Below are 20,588 nucleotides of genomic sequence, written 5' to 3'. Positions count from 1 at the left end.
GGATAGAAGCATGATATCTGAGGATAAGCTTACTTTTTCTTACTACTATATGTATTGATACATCTGATTAAAATATAAAAAAATTACAAAAAAATACTTAGTCACAGCAAATTCGTAATCAGAATTTTCTGATTACAAAAATTTAAAAAATAAAATACAAAAAAAGTATCTTAATTTTTTTAATCATTATTATTTAAGATACCTTTTTTTTTTTGGAAACTACATTTTTTCCCAAACACTTACCAATACACTGTAGAAGCTCTTGACTGCAGAGAATAATTTCATGAGATTATTTTATACATATTTCGCCCACAGCTTTATATATTTCTTTAGGATAATAATCCATGGTAAATTCCCATATGTAAAGCATACTGTGTAAGAATCCTGAAACACTGTGAATTTATACAATCATTGTAAAAAAAAAAAAAAAAGTATGTTGGGCATCATTTCCAGCATTTCAATTAATAAACTATATTTTTACAATGATATGAAGTCATAGAATTTAAAGGGGATGTTATTTCATTTAACTTTGACTCTACGCATGAATGCATACTTTAGAAATCACAGATCCACAGGCCTCCATAAAAACCAAATGGAGTATTTCACTTGCCTGGTAAACATTCCACTGGCCCTCAAAACATCAACATAAACAAGGTTTAAAAGTTTTTTCTACCACTCGAGATTATAAAAAGACTAACACTCAACTATTGTTTTTTACGCCACAAGTCTCATGTTGTCATGTAATTTCAGCTTTTCAGAGTTGTATTCATATTTGTCACCTAATGGCTTTGTTACTCGGAGGACATTATCCCTCTCATTGCTCATGTTTATAAGTGAGCCAGCAGTGAACCAGTTGCCTATGGAGACCAGTGAAATCAAGGTTGTATAACTACCTGAGTTTCCTTTCTAAAGTGAGCTCAAATTGAGCATTTAAGCTGTTTTTTTAATTGCTCATCGTGATGCAAAATTGTTCTCAGAAACCTTCCTGCCAGATGGGTTTACCAGCCAAATAAGGAGCTACTTACATGCTAAGCATTCACCACAACAAAGCCTTGTTGGTGCACATCTACCTCATCCAATCGCACTGCGTGCTGCATTCTGCCGCGAACGCTGGTGTGTGATTACTGCATGGATCATGAGCACTTAAGCATTTATCTTTAAATAACCTCCACTACTGTCCCCCCCTTTGGTAGTGAACAATAGTGAGATGTGTCTAATTTTCAGCAAGATAATGGTAATCATATTGAGATGAAAAAGGTCAGGGGTTGACTTGTAAGGTTCTGATTGGCTCCGAGCATCCCTTTGCCCCCCGGAGATAAAATGGAAAGTGATATTTCATTTGTAGCCCCGCCTTTGCTTAGCAGTTGTAGATGATGAGGAGACCCACCGCTGCAATGATTGGAGTGTAGCCACCAGTCAAATGCTAAGCACAAAAAATTATGCCTGGGATCCCTTGCATCAGTGGGTGTGTGTGTGTGTGTGTGTGTGCGTGTGCGTGTGTGTGTTTCCAGATCAGACATATGGTGTATATATTTTTTCATTCTGTTTTTTTAATATTTAAGGATTCAAATTTCCTTTATACCCCTCCAACCAGAAAAGATTGATGGGTTTTGTTTATACATATGTATAGGATGCTGAAATGAAGCTGAACCTATCTTTGACCTTTATCTTCTCACATATACGCACTGAGCTACAGCTGTAACACTATGCATTGCTCTAGCTTTTAAAAAAATATAAAAAATTCTTTGATCGTTAGAATAAGCATGGCTTTAGTTATTTTCCTCACTTCACCGGAAGCTCATAATAAAGGTACTTCTGATATAGTACTTTATTAATATTGCAGCATAAACATTTAGTTTCATATTCCTCAAATCACAGTACAGTTTTATGCCCTGCTTGTCAGTTTGCATCTTTCTAGCCTGGTTTCTGTTCTATGTTGATGATGTTTTTTTTTTTTTTTGCTTTAATATCCACCCTGAGGGCCAGATGCATCACATTATGCAGTGACCTGAGCTGTATTTTGCACTGAACAGTTCAGCCAGTGGGAGTGGCCTGAGCTTGTTGAGGAAGCTGCCCTTTAAGGTCATTACAATGGTCATGTGATAGGCCAGTGGAGCCCCGTGAGCCATATGACAAACCGAGCTGCCAGACCAAGGTGTGTGTCTGGGGTGTTTTTCCACAAAGCATTCTATAAAAGTGTAACTGGGCTGTATTTGCCCTTTTCTCCTGCTATGTGTTCAGCCAACAGGCCCCTGAAGATCTCTTAAAAAGTGCTGATCCACAGAGCTGGGCTGGTGCTCTTGTAATCCTTCCAGCTCAGCCCCACCTCCCCTCATGTTCCCACCGTTCCCACCTCCTCCTCTTCCCCCCACATTCCCCCACTCTTTCCCAGAATTACGCCTGGTGTTGGTGCGAGGGACAAGGTGATGCTCTAATGTAGTCAAGCACTAATGTGAGCTAATTAGCCCACATTAGAGCATGACTAAATAAGGCGTAAGTGTTGCTAATTGGTCGGCAATGAAAACAATAACTGTTGTTCCTGCCTAGAGGCTCTGGGGTACTGAACGGCTGGGACACGAGGGACCTGGGGACCCTGGCACTAGGCCAGCAAAAGGCACCAGCACCATCAGTCAACCGCCTTCATGCTTGAGTCACACACCACTTGGCACTGCTGCTCTCATGCTCCCTCTACCCCACACCCACCACCCAGCCCAACAGCTACTCTCCCTGCAGCCGTCACCAGCAAAGAATAAGCTCTACATGACAAGCACAGACAAACTCAGTCTGTCTGTGGAGCCATCATACATCACAGCATTAATAAACATGAATTAGTAATGGCACAATTAGATGGGGCTGTTCTGACATTTACTGGTACAATAATGGTGTGCTCCTTTCGACAGAAGCCTTTGGCCTTTAGTGGAGCGCCAGCAGACCTTAGACATTTAGATATGATGGGTGGAATGGGGAGAACTGTCTCAGTCAGTTTGTATCTTAATCACATTTTTGGTCCAAAGGGTGTGACTCCAGACTGTGTTTTTTTTTTTTATATTTTCCAACAAATGGTACAATAATGATTAACAGTATTAGTCTGGCTGTTTTCCACCGTATAAACACAGGCATATTGTATGTTTGTTTCCCCTTTAGGTTGCAGCCTGGCCAGTGTGTGAAGACGATATTTGAACAGCCTGGCCTGCTCGAGCTGCTTCGGACCAAAGGTATGTTTGGGACAGACAGGCCATCTCTGACACAGAGGCTCTGACAAAGAGAGAATAGAATAATCTCCCAGTTCTTTGAACATTCTCTATCAGATAATATTTGAACCGCTGTCATAACAATAAGACATTACCTTGGTGTTTTTACTATGTGGAATTATGCTTTTTTTTTTTTTTTGCTCTGAACTTGTATAAAAATAAGAAGAAAAGATGATCTGTTCCCATTATCAGAACATTTTCTTTGAAATCTTAATGTTAACTTGGGTTAAGCACAGCTTTTCTGCATGTGTGTGTGTGTGTGTGTTTTTTATGTGCTTTGCGAGTCAATTTGACTTAGCAGTTTGAAACTGATCAAAGTAATGCATCAACACAATAAAGTTTATGATTAGAGGAGCTAAACAGCTTAACCGTTGCCAAGTGTCTAGTGGCTTTCTCCTTTTCCCTCTCAAACCAGAGGCTTTTCATCCTTGCTGTCATTCTTCTTCTGGGTTTTACTGCTTTCCCAGGGGACTCATGTGCTTTTGTTAGCTTTCCTGTGTACACACATGGCCTAATTAGTTGATTAGTTCAGCTCGACTGGCTTGTTAATTGAATAGTAATTTATGTTTGATGTGTCTAATGAATACCCTAATTTGATGTTTGGCACTCATCCAAAGGTTTGTTTTTGACAGAAGGAATTAATCAAAAGAATGAATGGAAAGATGAAAACGACTTAGTGCGCAGATTTTGCCTTGATATCTCATGAATTAAGTCTTTGAGTGAGGTGATGATGCTCTTGAGTTTATCTTTGTGTAATTAAGCTTTTGTAGACAATAGGATTACCAATGTGTATAAAGGGCAAATCATGATCAGTAACACAATGTTTTGTTCTAGGGGTCGAAACTGTTGTCGAATAATTTTATTGTAATAATTCATGCACTGGCCACAATGAGAGGCAATGTCAATCACGATATAACAAGATGGAAAGGAAGCTACTTAATGTAGCATTTTCTGTGCTTAAGAAACTTCAACAGGGGGTTAATGAAGTATTTCAGACTTGTTTTATACACTGCAATTTTAATTACTGGTAGTCAAACTATTTATTGACTTTTTAAAAAAATCAAGAATACTTTAACCCCAATTTTAGAGTAATGTTTCTATGGATTTTGAGCAATCGTCTGGTGACCTTGACCAGTGAAAACATTGATTACAGGTGGTTCATTTGCTCATACACCTGCTAAGACATTCATTAGTTTTGGCAATATAATGCCACATGAAAAGACGAGTTTATGTTTGTTCACTTTAACAAAGCTCTTAAAAAGAATGGCAAGAATGGCACTTTACTGTTATACTACATTGTGAAAAAAAAATGTACCCATTTAGTTTAACTTTTTCTTTGATAGACAGTTGAGATTTTGCATTGCGTCAATATTACTGTTATTATATTATGCAGTGATATAATTCTCTAATTTTAATTTATACAATACTGCAGTGAATAAATAACACTTCAGCCAATAAAACACAATTCTTTGCACAGAAAGGGACATCAATGTCATTTTTCTTCAACCTTTTCTTTCACTTGTTCTAATAATGTTGCTATAGTATCTAAAAGCTTTGTACAATTTATCATGTAACCACAATGAATAATTTTTAGTTACGTATATCCTTTCATGATTCATAATTTGCACATTGATCAATCAAAAGGTGTTAATTACCTATCCTAACTTCAGATTCAGCTTTACGTCATCTGCTTACTGATTCTTGTGCCTCATTTTCTATGTACTTGACTTAAACTTCAGCTCAAGATCTGAATTTAAATCAACTATTGCATCCTACCTCTCACTGGGAAACAATACTTTTGCATTATTATTAATTTACATTTAGTTTTTAATGAAAGTTGCTTTGATTGTCTGGAAAACATCTGAGACTCTGAACATTGCATATGTTGCAAAACATTGCATATGTTGATTGTCTGGAAAACATCTGAGACTCTGAACATTGCATATGTTGCATATGTTGCATATGTTGCAAAGCAACAGTATGATACTAATCATACTGTTGCCGAGAAGGAATAATCTATTTAAACTTAATATGTTGTTTCACCAATTCCTCCCATTCCATTATAAACATTGGTTGTTCTTATTTAACAGGCATTAAGAAAAAATATTTTAACCACGTTATCTCATTGCATGTGTTAAGTGTTTAACCGAGAAAGTGCAATGCCTTCCAAACTTATTAATGCTCTTGCATTTTCACATTTTGTCTCATTACAACCACAGACCTCAGTTTATTTTGTGATAACCCAAAACAAAGTAGTGCTGAAGTAGAAGGAAGGTGCTTTCCTTCCTTCTACTTCTGTTTGCTTCTTTTTACTCTGATGCAATTAATAAAAATTGGTTCCATATTCCTTCAGAAATCACCAGGTATACTCTTTTCAATTGGAAATGTTATGCCACATGCATCATTGAAACCCATCCACCAATGACGGAGAGCATTGGGTTGGGAGTGTTGTAAAATATGGTCATAGCAGCAAAATGCTGTGGGTATGCTTTACTTCACAAGCTAATGAGAGTTAAAGGATTGATTGATAGAGCTAAGTAGTTCTGGAAGGAAATCTCTTTAGTGGCTGCAAAAGACCTAAAACCTTTGTGCATATTGACTTTATAGCAGAACAATAACCTAAACTTACTGCAAATACAGTTGCAAGGTTTTTCTGATGTGTTTGCAATCGGTTAGCAAATTAAGTCTAATCTAAACTGTTTGTATAGCAACTTTTATACTTAGCATCTCGCTTGGATTATAGGATTTTGACTAGGGCATTCTTACACATAAATGAACTTAATCATAACCCATCCTCTGGCTGTAGAGGGCTGTTTACCATTATTGAAAAGGATAAGCTGAATTCAAATACACACCATAGTTCCCAGGTTTTATTTGTGCAGTGTTTTTAAGTCTTTCTATCCTTTCCCTTTTGGCTCACAGTAGTCCATTATTTGTATTGGTCTATTTCATAAAATCCCAGTAAAATGCTTTGTTTGAAAGGTGAGAAGATTCACAAAAGGTCAGCTGATGAAATTTTTGCCCAGTGTATTTTGTTAATTCATTAGGAAAATTGTTTACAAGTGTCTCATGCCCTTAATAAGCCTTGATAAGCCTAAATCCTTTTTCTTTCTTTTTTTTTTTTTAGCTTGGTCAAAGAGGCATGAGCCATCAGGCCTTTTTCATTGAGTGCTTCCACACTAGTCTCCAGAGCACATGAGTTCATGAGCATCAAGGTCTTCCCCCACAGTTCGTTTGAGGAATTCATCTTCCTTCAGATCCTCATTTATGCACAACACATCTTATTTAAAAACCAATCAATGAAGCTTGATTTCCCCACAGCATGAGGGAATGACAGCAAAAGCATTTGACTTGTCCTCCAGCGCAGGGCAGATTGTGGCCTTGAACTTGTGTTGAGTCATCCAGTGAGTCATCTCAGCTTCAGTAAATCTCCTACTTGTGTTTTAAATGTAAAGCAATCATCCAATTTAGAGAATTCCCAGACAGTAAAAAAGTATTCCAAAAAGCCAGCCATCCACGTGTTTACAAAGCGGCAGCAATCCTGTACGTTGAAGATGGTCGTCATGTTGCCATGTTTGTCTTTTGGTATTAGCATTGCCTCTACATTTAATATGCTTCTGCAGTTCTTCTTCCATAATGGTGATGTGGAATTATTCCTCTCCTGAATGTTAAGGATGTTTCAGGAAATATAAGTTTTGATCATTTTGCAGCAATTAGATTCAGAGCAGCAGTGTGCTCTCAGCCTCCTCCGTCTCTTCTTTAAGAGTTTCTTTCTAGGAATAACAGAAAAAATAAATCTCTGTGAATTTGTTTACATTATCATCACTTATCATCTGATCATCCCACACAGATTTATAGAAAACAATCTCGTTTGACCTCATGCAGTCTTGCACATGCAGTAGCGTACCTGTTTGTGTCACATGCTATAACAGGCCTGAATTAGAGCAGGAATTTTACAAAGTTATTCTCACTTTTCCTGTCATCATTCACTATCTCGAAACTGTCATCAGTTGCCGTCGCCCCCCTCCCCTTTGTTAACGAGAAAGCAATTACCATTTGTTTTCCTCAGTCCCAACGGCCTGGCAGCATTTCCCAAAATCTGCATCCTCACCTGCTTCCGTCTCTGCGTCCGCCTCTCCCTCAGTCTCTTCCAACCTTGCACCTCTTTTCGTTTTCACTGTGGTTGCAGACTCGCTCTCCTTCGCCATCCTCTATTCAGCCTCTCTCTTTTGCTCCTCCCACCTCTGAGCTCTAGGCTGTTCTGGGTTTTAGACGGATCACTCTCACAATGCCTGATCAATACAGGTATTGATCTGCTGGCAAAATGTTTATAAAATCATTATGGGCAACAGCAGTTCAGTGGGAACGGAAGGCGGGGCCACGAGACAGCCAACATTCCATGTCATTCGCCTGCAAAAGAGCTTGCACACATCTGATTGGCTGCCTGCCTTGTGCCATGCAAAGGACAGGACTGGCACATTTTGCCATTCTTTTATATCTTTGCTTAGTGCACAACAACTCCTCTTAGATTCAACAACACTTTCCAGACTGCAAACGTTTTGATCAGCAGTTTAATATATGAGTCATTTCACTCTGCCTGCAATGTAATTCCACCTGCTCCCACTCTTTGTACAGTAGATTAATTTAGGAAGTGGCAAGGGACTTTAATTTATTGATTCATGTCGTTGTACCTCTGCTTTTCTCTGAGGACAAAACAATATATATAAAACCCAAATTAAGAAAATGCATTCTGCAGTACTCTGATTTTTGCCCATTCTTTCTGTCATGACCACCCCAAAAATTTTGTACCTGCCTTGATCCCCCACTCCCTACTACAATCTCCTCCTGTGCTCTGCTGTACAGCAATAACAATCTGTCGCTTTGCTTGGGAAAGACTGACGGGGCAGGCGACTCGAACGTCACAGCACTTCAGCTCTGTTCAACTGCGTGGCAGATTCATTGCTTTCGGGAGACTTTTGCAATCCACAAACGTGCTTTTGCTCGTGTCTTGTTGATCGATGATCTACGAGATCTTCATTAAACAGAGGAGATTATTCCAGCATGCGGCGCAACATGGTGTAAATTTTTCCAGAAACACAACTCTTGTTGAAGCAGATGAACATCTGTGAGCCATAAGGCCAGGCAGCCAGTGTGACCCAGAGTCAACCTCACCACTCTGGGACGTCTGACTGCGTCTGCTCTCCTCCCTCTCTGGCACCGGTCCAAGACCCAGATGCCCAGACGCTGGCTCAGACCACAAGGTCTGGTCCTGCCCGTCTTCTATTAATAGATGATGTTCAACAAATTATGAGAGATATTGCGCACTACACCAACTGCTTAAATGTTGCACATTTTAATTTGCATGTTTTCTGCTTTGGCCAACTTGTAGGGACCCATATTATTTCCACACTCGCTTAGGCAGACACAAGCATTTTGTGAGCATATCCAAAAAGTGTCACTCACACATGCTGCAAAGTGGTGATTACTCTAACACGTTCAGAACTGGCCACAGACCATTCATTACCATAACATGTTGCAATGAAGTTTAATCCCTCATCATGTTGTCTGTGGTTGGAGAGCGGCATGTGGCTGTTATCCTCCTCTGCTCCAGATGTCTCCCAGTCTGTGTCTCCTCAGTGCTGCACTAGACTGAACACATGAAATTCAGTATGGCACATTTAGACATTTCCTTCCATTTTTTTCCGTCCCTGCTTTTCTTTCCCCTCATAAAATCATTTTGACCCCATCCATCTTTGTTTCTTGCCTTCCTCCCTGATCCCATTTTCCACCTTCTGTTCCTTCTTCCACATACCCCCCCCCATCTTCACAAGAGTATGTTATTTATTTCATCTGAAAGCAGAGGCTCTTTGGTGCATGCTTCTCACAGAAATCAATTTCAGCTCAGACAGCATAACCAAACAAAGCACTACACTCATTTCAGCACGGGCAGAGTTGTAACCCATCTCTCTCATTTTCTCCCTCCTGCTCCTTTATTGGAAGACATTTTGTTCTCACTCTGATGCCATTATGTCAATCACTGCAGACATGTCGTGATGTGTGGATGCAGCTGCTAAATGAGTCATGGCAAGTAATGATCATTAGAGACTGCAGAGTTTATATATGTGCTAATGTGTTTTTGCATACAATTGTCACCTTTTTCTCTGCATGAATATTTTAAAAATGTCATTTTTTTATAGTCATTGTCACTCACTTGCACATGTGCGTGTGTGTGTGTGTGTGAGTGAGACCCTTTATGTCTGTTGAGACTTTTAAATTGTTTTTCTTTTTTCAGAGTCTCCACTGCATTACAAAATGACAACATATAGTGTAGATCACAAGCAGAATTCTTGCACCATTGGATGAATGAGAGGCTGGAGCTTCCCACTCTCCACTGCCAGCAGCCCACTTTATACCACAGTCAAGACCACCAGTTAATGCAGCTGTTGGATCGTCCTCTTTCCTTGCTCTGCCTTTATTGATTTCAGTCAGACACAGAGACAGACAGAAAGAAAGGGCCTTTTCAGGAAGAAGTTAAATGGTCAAGTAGCGGGTGGAGGGTGGCTTTCACCACTTTATTGACGAGGTGGAAAAATGTCACTATTATGGAGGCCCTTGCAGCAGATAGCGAGCTGATTGGATGAGTGCCCCCAGGTCAGAGTGGAGCACATTCCCCCCCGCAACCAAACGAGAGCAAATAAAAGGGCAGAGTAATCCGCTTGAATTGCAGGTGAGATTTCTCTCCACCAGGCCCCTCTTTATGCCACATTTTTCTGGATGCATGAGTGTTTGCGAATGTGGACCGAGTCCTGATCTCTGGTGAACTTCCTCCCACTGAACGGCTCTCAGAGCATTTTACGCATTCACATAAATGTTGAAGCTGTACCACAAATTCATAGTAAGACCACCTGAAAATGGGTAGGACATGAAGAAGCTAATGCAACTTGAAGAGGACTTTTTTTCATTCCCTCAAATGCACATTAGTTAGGAATGACAGAATGGACCTATTTGTTTTACCAACATTCTGTACTGCCATTGTACCAGCAGTCAGACAATGCATTAATTTGGTATGTTCACATGTAGCATGAACTTTTATATTGCTCTATATAGACAGGTTTAAACTAGACAAGAATTCCTTATGTTTTTATATTTTATCTTTTAATACCTCTTTCTTGCAGTTAAAGCTTTTACTAAATTTCTGTAACAAGTTTGACTTTACTGATGTCACAGGTCAAGCACAAATATGTGCAAGATGTGCAGGACATCAAAAGCACACCAATAACGGTCCATGTATGAATACCTAATAGGTTTTGGAGTGATATAGTCAAATTGCGAACTTAATCTGTGTGAGAAGCTGACGTATGATTAAACTAGCTGATCATGGTTGAAAATTCACCAATGTGACTGAATTAAAACAATTCTACAAAGCAGACCAAAATCAGAAACTCCTTACATGAAATGTTTTTGAGTCAGACATCACCTACAAACTCTATTGTAGAACCAAATTGCCAGAAAAGCAGATTCTCATCATACAGAAAGGTCAACAAGACAGACCTTTTCAATGTCCAACACCCAAAACACTGGAAAAATTAGAAAAAAGTAGCGAGCTCACCAAAAGTGAAAGCACACTATTTTATAAACTACATTCAAAAATATGACTGATAATACGTTTGAAATCTAAATGCCAAAAGCTTTGCTATTTAATAATCCTCACCAACAATTTAAAACAGTGATACATTTTTAGTGTTATCAACTTTGAAGTAGTGAAGGCATTAATGACTGTTAAATGTGGTGAATGCATAGACGTTCATTATTTTTGCAAATTTGAAAGACAGTGGAGAGAGGTTAAAATAACAGGCTTAGTACGGTCCTCTTCAGAGGGATCCAAATTTCTAATACTCCAAATATTATACAACATGCCTAGTGTGAACATATGAATGCTTGCTTGCATATGACCATGGTAAGTGTCACCATGGTCAATGTACAATCACAAAATATTTGGCTGCATGGGATAGATGAAAAAAATTGTCACAAGCCTTGCAGTAAAGTAGACAGTTAATGGGATGGTTGATCTTCAATAAGCGTCTAACAGGAGGGAAGGAGACAGATAGTTGTTCCTGCAGACAGTCACTTTTAACACTCTAAATTAGGAATCTTACTCAAGAGCATCCAAATACACAATGTGTGGTTGATGTACCCAATGCATCTGCTTTTCAGACTTTTCCAAGTTTGAGCAACGGAAACCTTTCCCTACGTACAGGAAGACCCCAAGGAGAAGTCGACCCAAAGCAAGCTGTATTATTTACCACCAAGCAGGTGTTTTGTTTTTCAATTTCTGCACAAGGGAAAAAAAGAGAGAGCATCAATTAGAAAAATAAAAGCAAACCATATGCTAGAAAAATTTGCAAAAAAAAGAATTTATGCTCAGCACACAAAGATGAAATTAGAATGACTTGTGAGTCTGAGAGTCCTTAACAGAGATGCAGTTGTGATTCCTGACAAACGGTTCAAATACAAGCCACTGTGCCTTCTGACGTCAATCAGTCTAATTAGCCCCGCATATCCTCTGTTTAGCCCCGCCTAGAAGCACAAGACAGACTTCTGGAAAGGTCAGCATGCCACAGCAGAGACAGAGCTGTGCTTAAACAGAAGCAAAATGGTTTCTTTTCCAAATTGATTCTGGTTCAAATCAGACAAGACTATGTTGTGTTGAGCCACTTAAAGACTTAATGGAAAGGCGGCAGTCACTATTAAGGGGGCTTTTAAAACAAGACATTAACAAACAAAAACTGCTCTGGTGACATCTGGACCTGGGCCCAAAGAGCAGCTTGTCACATGTAAGATCTGCCCGTCTCTATCTTCATCTCTTTCTGGTCTGTTTCCTTTCTCTTGTGTCTCTTTATCTCCTGCTCTGCTTGAGGCGCAGTCTGTACATCTACATGTGGACGCGAAGACTCGGATGAACAGAGAAAATTCATCATAACTCTGTAGGAAACTTTTTTTTTCTTCTTCCCCCCCACGCATGGTAAAACTTGAAATATCACTTCTCTCGTGTTGACACAAAACTGTATGAAATAAATATTTTCTCTTTGTTTCCACAAAGTAAATCAAGTACCATTAACTCTGGACCCCTGGGGCATTTTATCTGTTTAACACCCTCTTTTTTTTATATACATATATATATAAAAAAAATAATAAAAAAAACACAACAGGCATGTCACAGTCATGTATACATAGAGGGAAACATCTGAGTTTGCCAACACCCACACGCCGGCATCTGCATAGCGCACATTCACTACCTCCTTTTTGCTGAATGCATAATATATGTAATGAAATAATGTTTCCAGTGGGGATGGTTTTGGCTGGGGGATGGAGATGTGTGGTGAATATCAATTTGCCTACCCCCAGACTCCCTGGTTCAATTGGCGTGATGGTAGGGGGTAAATGAATATGTGGAAGTGAGAGAAGCTTTATCCCTCTGCCCAGAGCAACAGTGGATGGAGGCGGGGTCCTCCACAGACTCACTCCAAACTTGTAAACTTAAGGTTTTTACTGTTAAATTGTCGAGCACACTATCGGTTTTATTGTGTTTTTTTTCTAAAAGGCACTATTTGCTACTTACTAAATTATGATATCCATTATAATACGTCACAAAAACAGCTTGATGTCTCATTATATTGTACGAATGCAGGTGAGACCATTGACTGGCAAGACCCATTAGTTTTATTCACATTACAAATCCTGAAATTCAATGTTTTTTACTCTAATATCCCTACATAAAATCTAAATTCTGCTTTCAAATATTGCCTGATCTATAGATGTAGTCTGACTCTGTGTAATTTAATCTGTCTGCTCCGTGAATAATTAAGAGGAATGTTTATAGAGGAGGTTAGTGAACCAGCAGCAAAGTAAAGACCAAGAAACACAATAAAGAGGTTAGGGATGAAGTTAAAACTTTCTATTGAAGCAGAAGGGAAAGTCAAAATTTCTTAGTTTTGTCTTAACACTGGTAAGCTTTAAGGTGTGTTTGAAATGTTAGCAAAAGGTCAGCGTCCTGCACGCAGAGTGGAAACGGTCTCCAAAGCAGAAAGACCTTTGTAAGGAGCGAAAAAGATTTTGTGCTGAATTCAAAATTTCATTGGGACCCTATATAACAAAGCCAATAAATGACAAATATAAACTATTTGAAAGCCTCTGAGGTTTGTTAGAGAATGCTGGTGAAAAAACTTGACGCGTCAAACTCTCCAAACGGGTCAAATCGCGCCACGCTAGACGCTCAAAACACACCGCAGCGGGCCCTCCACGTGCCTCCACATAGACATCTGTCTAGCTATCAAACTGCACTATTATTTGTTGGTTAATAACATAACATCATACTAAAAAAGGATGTGTAAAATTGAAGATGTTAAAGAGACTGTACATTCCTAAATTAAATCCTACATACAAAAGCATTAACCAATTTTGGTCAACAAATTCCATGATATCTCAATGAAAATCTGCAAGGAGGTAAATGACTTCCACCCCCTGTGCCTCACCTTGACTGACTCCAGTGTGCTCATCTGTTCCACCTCGCCTCACTGAAGATGCTGCGTCTCTTCGTCAGCCGTGGCTTTGATGTTTTAAACATTACCATTAATAATGTTTTGAGCATCAGAATTAATTGCTCTGCAAGTCTGTCCTGTTCTCTTCATCCTAAGTGGAGGCATGTATAAATCAAACCTAACTACCTTTGTCTTGAAATTTTGAGGTCAGGAGTTTGGGATGAAACCAAACTTTTACATATCTGTGAAGTTCTGCGAGTGTGTCTGTTGGGAGCTTGCAAGAATGAAGCAGTGGCGCTTTGAGTTTGTTGGCTGAGTTAATTACATGTTGACGTATGTGCCACTCGTGCTTTTTGAAAATGAGGCTGGTGGTTGCGTAATATAATGAGTTTGGAACAGTTTTGTTAGAAATTTGATGTAATTTCCATGTTCCCTTAGTCTTTGTCCCAAATCTGATGAAACAGTGGTTCTAAATATAGAATGCACAAAGTTTTGGCATAATTACTATACTGCTACATATGTCAGTTTATTATTTTTTCTTAACAAAAGCAGAAATATTGGGCCTGTCAAATCTTTGGTTTTGGGATGTCGCTCACAGCAAGATGTGGCAACTTTTGAATGAGTTTGAATCAGTCGTCAGAGAGGTATTTTTGTGACTTCCAGATGTTCTGTTATCTATAATTCCCAGCTGTGTTCGAAGAGCTTAAATGAGCTGGAAAGTTCCTGTCCAAGTTCTGTTACACTCATCAGGCTTTGAGAAATGTAATTACTGCCTTTTTGAGTTCATGTCGCTTAGCAACTCCCTCCTAAATAAACACACACATAAAAACCTCTTCCATTTTCATTTAGCCACACCTCTTATACACCAAACACCTCCTCTGGAGTGGCTTTGGCAGTGTCCAGGCTGCAGGGGCCCTGTAATCTGAAGACAGAGTGAGGAATGTGTGAAGCATCCAAGGAAACATGAACTGCTATTTTCCCACAAGTATGAAAAAATAGAGGTTACGGCTGTGGAATCTTTCTGACGCAATCAGTTAGTGGGATGGCCTTGGTACGTTTGGGATTTGGATGAGGGCTTTGGCCAGGACGCTGTTAAAGTCTTAGGACTTAAAGATCTAAACTGGGAAAGTGAGAGAGCTGCTGACAGAGGTAAAAATCAAATGAGGAAAACCGGACGAAAACATTGCATGAACCGACGGTTGGCCCCAACTCCCTGATTGGGAACACTCTATTGTTCCTGCTTATTTATTATTTGTGTTTTTAACAGGCATCTTTTGGGCACCAAATTAATTGTTTGTTGGTCAAACAGTCATTAAAAACACAGAGAACAGAGTGGCTTTTGCAGAGCTGCGTGTGGGAGCAAAGAGCCAAAACAGGAGAAAGCTTCACTGAAGGGGCCCCAAGAGCTCTTCCTACAGACCCAAATGATTACCACTCTCCTGTTCGCTCTGCCATTCTTCAGGCATCAGACAGAAGATGAAATTCTCAAACACAGAAACGGAGCAAACTTCAACGAGTCCGTTACTTTCCTGATCTAATTATGCCTGCACCCATAATCACTGTTATATTCATCACAGTGGTGCGTATTTATAGGGTCTGTTTTCATCATACTCTAATCTCACTCTGAAATTCCCAAGCAGGAAGACAAAGCATGGGAACGCCATTATATATTTTTATGTTTAGGATGCCATTAGGGCATGACTGCCTCCTTTATTTTTTCTGGATTTCTATCTTCTGTATATGACATGCATTCAGCTTGGTTTTAATTTTCACTTCGTCTTTGTCAATTTGCTAAATGCCAATATATGTCAAACCTCAGACTACTGCTGTTTCTGTGGCATCATAGAAAAAAATCTAAACAAATCAAACAAGAATTTCACAGAAAGAGAATAACGAACTTTAAAAAATCTAACTGATCATTTTGTGCAGTTTTCAGATGCCTGGCAGGTGTCATGTTTATCTGTTGAAACATTTGGGCGCAAGTAAAAAAAATATTCTGGGAGATCATCTTATGTTTTTTTGTCCCAGAGATTAACATGATTGAACTGAGATGAATCTATGAACCACACAAGAGCAACATACATTGTGAATATCTTTGCTGTGGGGGGTTAAGAAACTCTTTTTGAACACTGTCAAGAAAGTCATTTACTATAATTGGAGGAAAAGTCACTCTGCAAGGCAGAGGTTATTTCACCTAAAGCAGGGGTGTCCAAAGTCGATCCTCGAGGGCCGGCGTCCTGCACATTTTAGTTCTCTCCCTGGTGGTAGTAACAACCTTTTCAGCTTGTCAACGTTCTTCTTAGGGCTTCTAACGAGCCATCATTTGATCCAGGTGCGTTAAACCAGGGAGAGAACTCAAACATGCAGGATGTCGGCCCTCAAGGACCGACTTTGGGCACCACTGACCTAAAGCAACATAAAAAAACAGTAACAGTATACAAATGCCCCGTTTCCACTGAACAGTACAGGATGGGATGATTTAATTTGCTCTTTCATGGATATAATCCAGAAAGTGCTTTCTATGGATAAATGAGCCAAAATTCCAGCAAACCATTGCAAGAAGCTTGTGGGAAAAATAACTGGTTCACCAAACTCATATAAGGTCAAAAGGGAAATTCTTAGGCAAATTTATGAAAAACATACATATCTCATTATTTTTGCAAGGATTAATAGTTATTTATTATAATTCTACTAAAAAAACTGAAATTAAACTAGTCTAAACTCATATCAAAGTGAAAATAAAATGTTTGTCTTTTTACACTACATTTGAATTTAACTGTATGTCTTCATCCCTTTAATGTTGGAACCTCAACAAAAAACTGTGTTCCTGTCTTTCCTTTCTCTAAATCCCTTCTTCCCATTTCATTCTTGCTCTGAAAAGAACCCACTGCCTCCTGTTCTGTGCCCCCACAATGTTGCTCCCAGTATTTGGATATATATTTAACACCCACATGTGAGGCCTGGTAGAAGTGCCTTGGGAATGGAAAGAAAAACAAGCATGCCCTCTGTCCTGGCCCTTTAGAGCTGGCCTGCTATAAATACCTCCGGGTGGCGCGCCGGTTCCAGCACCAGTGGCATGGGAACCTCTCCCCCCTCCTCTGGGCCATTGCTTGGCCACTCATGTCTTGTCTGGGAAGCTTGGAAGGCTTTAGCCAAACAACCTAGCCTAAAGGGTGGGTGGGTGAGAAGGTGTGTGCAAAATGTGTAGTGCAGGAAAAAAGGAAAAAAAAAGAAAAATCAACAGAAAACGCAGGCCTTTGTAGCATTCATGGTCTTCCTGGTTGTTTTGTCTGCGCCGTATAGGAGCATCCCCGTGTCTTTCTGCTTTCTCCCGTCCTGTCATCTCTCTTTTCAAAAGACTTCATGTATACTGCATTTATTCTGTTTTGCCTTATGAAGATTGTATGAATATGTGCTTTTCAAAGCGTAAAAAAAAAAAAAGATTGCCCCCCTCCCCCCTTCACCCCTTTTCAATGCTGCGGTGAAGCGTTTGTTATGTTACTCCCCCAAAAATTGATTTAGACTTTTCAAAGGTTTGTTCTCCTCAACGCTGTCTCCCCGTGTCGATGCACGACAGGCTCAACTCATATTCTCAGAGTTTGAGGTAATAGTTTTAAACTGACAGACTAAACAGACTCCCCGGCTGTTCCACCTCTATGGAATGAATAGTTTTATGTGCACAACCATACACACAAAGGCTGTGTGAATGATTTGATTTCTTGATCGTTTTTTTCTCTCTTTTTCATTTTGGGACGTCAAGAGATTTTGGAAGCTGAAAGTTTACATCCTATTGGTCCTTTTTTTTTTACCCAAAATCTTCTAATTGTTGTTCAGTATATCATATGCAAGGGACACATGATGTCCATGCTCTGTACTTTTTAAAATCATAGATATGTTCTTTACTTTTGCACACATAGTGTGCTTTTTATCTGGTTATTTACCAAACTAAATCCACACATCGAATATCTCAGCTATCCCTCCCCAAACGCCTCCCACCATCCTAGTTCTGTCCCTTTTTCTCTCTCCTTTGCCTAATGCTCCACATCTCTCTCTCTCTCTCTCCTACAAGTCTTACTTGTTATTTTTTTGTACAAGGTCCTTTAATTAAGTTTGACATAAGCACAGGGATTAAATATGCGGTTGAGCCGGGAGAGAAAGGCGCTCTGTTACAATTTCAAGGCCAGCTGTAAAATGGAACCAGATTGCAACACTTGGAGCTGGAAAAGTTTGTAGAAGGAGGTTTCGAGCACAGCCAAGAGACTACTGAGTGTCCAGCCAAAAACATTAATATTAAAGCTCCTTAGGCAGAGAACTAACACTAAGTCCGATCCAATGATTATTTCTTTTCTTGCTAAAATACTACCATCGCCTCGAGCAATGTGTTAAAAGTTGTCTGTCCGGCCAGATGAGTGATAAACCTACATGGCAAAACTCTGCTGCCAAAAGCTTTCTAGAAAGCATAGTTTGCTGCACATTTATGGTCCATGGGTTTAATGTATTATTTCCTTTGGGAAACAACAGCTAATTTGTCTGCTAGTTTGTACATAGTTATCACAACCTGTAAACAAAATGGTTTGAATGAAACCAGATGTCTTCATTTGAAGTCACAGCTTTTGTTATTAAGCAAGCAAGTTAATTAATTTCACAAATGAGGACAAAACCTGAATTGAGCCTTTAACTCCTAGGCATGGGCCTGTATGAGATCCTCAGTGATGAGAACCCGATGTCAAAATAACACAGTCTCATATTTACACCAAAAACTTATAAAATAATTTAATTGCACAAAACCAAGCCACCCTCTGAGGTCCTTTGGTTTTGCACTCCAGGTGTGTTCTTTGAACACACAAAAAAATGCTTTTCATAAGATTACCATAAATGTGTAATTTACCAACTTATTTTTTTCCAATTTCTTTTTTCAGATTCCATTATTATCACAATCCTCACTATACATAGAACATATTAAGAAATATAATAAGACTAAATCAAATATTTTTTGGAAAACCCTATTTGATTGACAACTTTAAAACATCTCTGACATGGAATCAAAAGATTATGCAATATTTAGGTGTGATTATGACCCATTCCTCCAAACTGTCTTCAAATGGTGAAGGATCTAGGGGTTCTTTCTTTGCACTTCATGAGATCTTCAGCTCTGTTTACTGTAATGTATATGACAAAACCCTTTGACAAATACGGCAGTGGGAGGAGTTTCACTGGAGCTTGGCTCGGTGTGTGCCAATACAAACATCCCGATACCACATGACCGCGTATTAACGGTTCCACTTCAGTCTGACTGCGTTGGGACCAGTATGCAGCCCACATCAAGGTTTTCCCACCTGCAAACTTCACTTTTGCAGTAAAATAAAGGGATGATGTGCAGAACTGTTCTATTCTCAAACATAGACGACGAGTGCAATGACATCCGTATAGTTCAGCTTTGGCGTAATGTCATCGGTGTATATTCTCCCAGTATTTTGCTGGCTCGTTCAAGTTGTCTGCAACAAGCTTTAAACAAGTGTCGAGCTTTAATCATGTTTTTACTTGAGCAAGATCTTCTGCAGTGAGTTTGCATGAAGGCTATTACCGTTAAAGGAATTACTTATCATTTTCACGGGGGGAAAAGCTGTTCCTGCTATTCCCAAGTCTTTCTTGAGCTCGCTGTGAAAGCTCCTTGGCTGTTAGATAGCTCTTTTGATTTTTATTTCCTACTCCTCTCCAAGAAATCTTGTGAGGGGCACCTGGCCATGACTGGTTTATGGTGAAATTATGTTCCTTCCAATTCTGAATTATGGATTCAGTGGCGCACGCTAGAACATTCGGAAGTTAAGAAATGCTTTGGTAACCATTGCCATTAGTGTGATTTGCAACAGTAAGACATTTTTGTGAAGGCCTCTTTGCTTTTACCAGCTGTACCACTCTGAGCAATAGTTTGGAAATGAGAGACGCTTTTACAGGCCATGATAATTTTAAACCAGCAAACTTTGACAAAGCAGCTGGAATACTTTCTAAATATTGACAGATTTTCTAAGTATCGACTAGTTGTCTTTTTGTACATTCTTTCCCTAATCTGCATACTTATCCCACGTCTCGTTCCCTTTCTTCGAAATTAAGTTAAATTATTAATTCATTTTTTTGTTTGTTTTTGTATGTGTGAATTTCTTGGCTTGTTACTAAAATCCAGTATGAAGTTCATGTCAGTAGAAATATTAGAAAGAAATTTTCAAAAACTTTGACTTGTTCAAAAACTATTTTACTTGCTGTATACCATAAATTGTATTTTTATATCTTGAGGAATGAACACAGTAATTAAGAACAGAACAAAAATGGTAGTAATTTCTGTATTTAATTTAAAGAGTAAAAGTAGAAAAGAAAATTGTTAACCTGGCCTAATTGAATTTCCATAAGCATAGATAGCCAAGCTTATGCTTATGCAAATAAAAGCTTGTGCAAATAAAATTACAAAATACAAAAAAAAAAAAACATCTCGATGAAGCAAGAGAGTGAAGGCAGAAAATCAACAATGGATCCTAAATTAAAAATATATCTGGGTTTTTACTTATTATTTTATAATATTATCTATAGTATTAATTTATTTTGTTTCTGAAGCAAAATATTAAGCAAAGAATTAACACCTGCTGAATTCAGTGGTGTGTTCATGTTTTTATTGAACAGTATATTTATGTTTTTATCATCCTGCTTTTTATAGTGACAAGATCGCAGTGAGCCAAAAAATATTGATATGGCTTCTCATGCTTGTAATCCACGTAAGCATAATTTTTATTTTTATTTTTTACTTAAA

General features: G+C 38.9%; 1 protein-coding gene and 1 long non-coding RNA gene across 5 annotated transcripts in view; one reads left to right on the top strand and one right to left on the bottom strand.

Annotated features, from left to right (window-relative positions):
* Positions 1-20,588, top strand: part of zfhx3b (zinc finger homeobox 3b) — a 308,186-nt gene that overhangs the window by 127,350 nt on the left and 160,248 nt on the right. For 3 of the 4 annotated variants that reach the window (XM_017303941.1, XM_017303940.1, XM_008405336.2), the window contains exon 3: positions 3,145-3,215. The gene's annotated coding sequence lies outside the window, so the exon portion shown is untranslated. Of the gene's footprint in view, positions 1-2,368; positions 3,216-20,588 lie in introns of those variants that run through there. The other variant, XM_017303942.1, reaches the window with a different exon arrangement.
* On the bottom strand, positions 6,100-7,601 carry LOC108166184 (uncharacterized). The gene is made up of 2 exons (XR_001776458.1): positions 7,363-7,601; positions 6,100-7,024 (listed from the first exon to the last, which is right to left on the bottom strand). It is a non-coding gene; the product is annotated as an uncharacterized LOC108166184 (long non-coding RNA).

This window comes from Poecilia reticulata, linkage group LG3 (assembly GCF_000633615.1).
Source record: "Poecilia reticulata strain Guanapo linkage group LG3, Guppy_female_1.0+MT, whole genome shotgun sequence".
Taxonomy (NCBI): Eukaryota; Metazoa; Chordata; class Actinopteri; order Cyprinodontiformes; family Poeciliidae; genus Poecilia; species Poecilia reticulata.
This window is presented reverse-complemented; position numbering and strand designations above follow the sequence as displayed.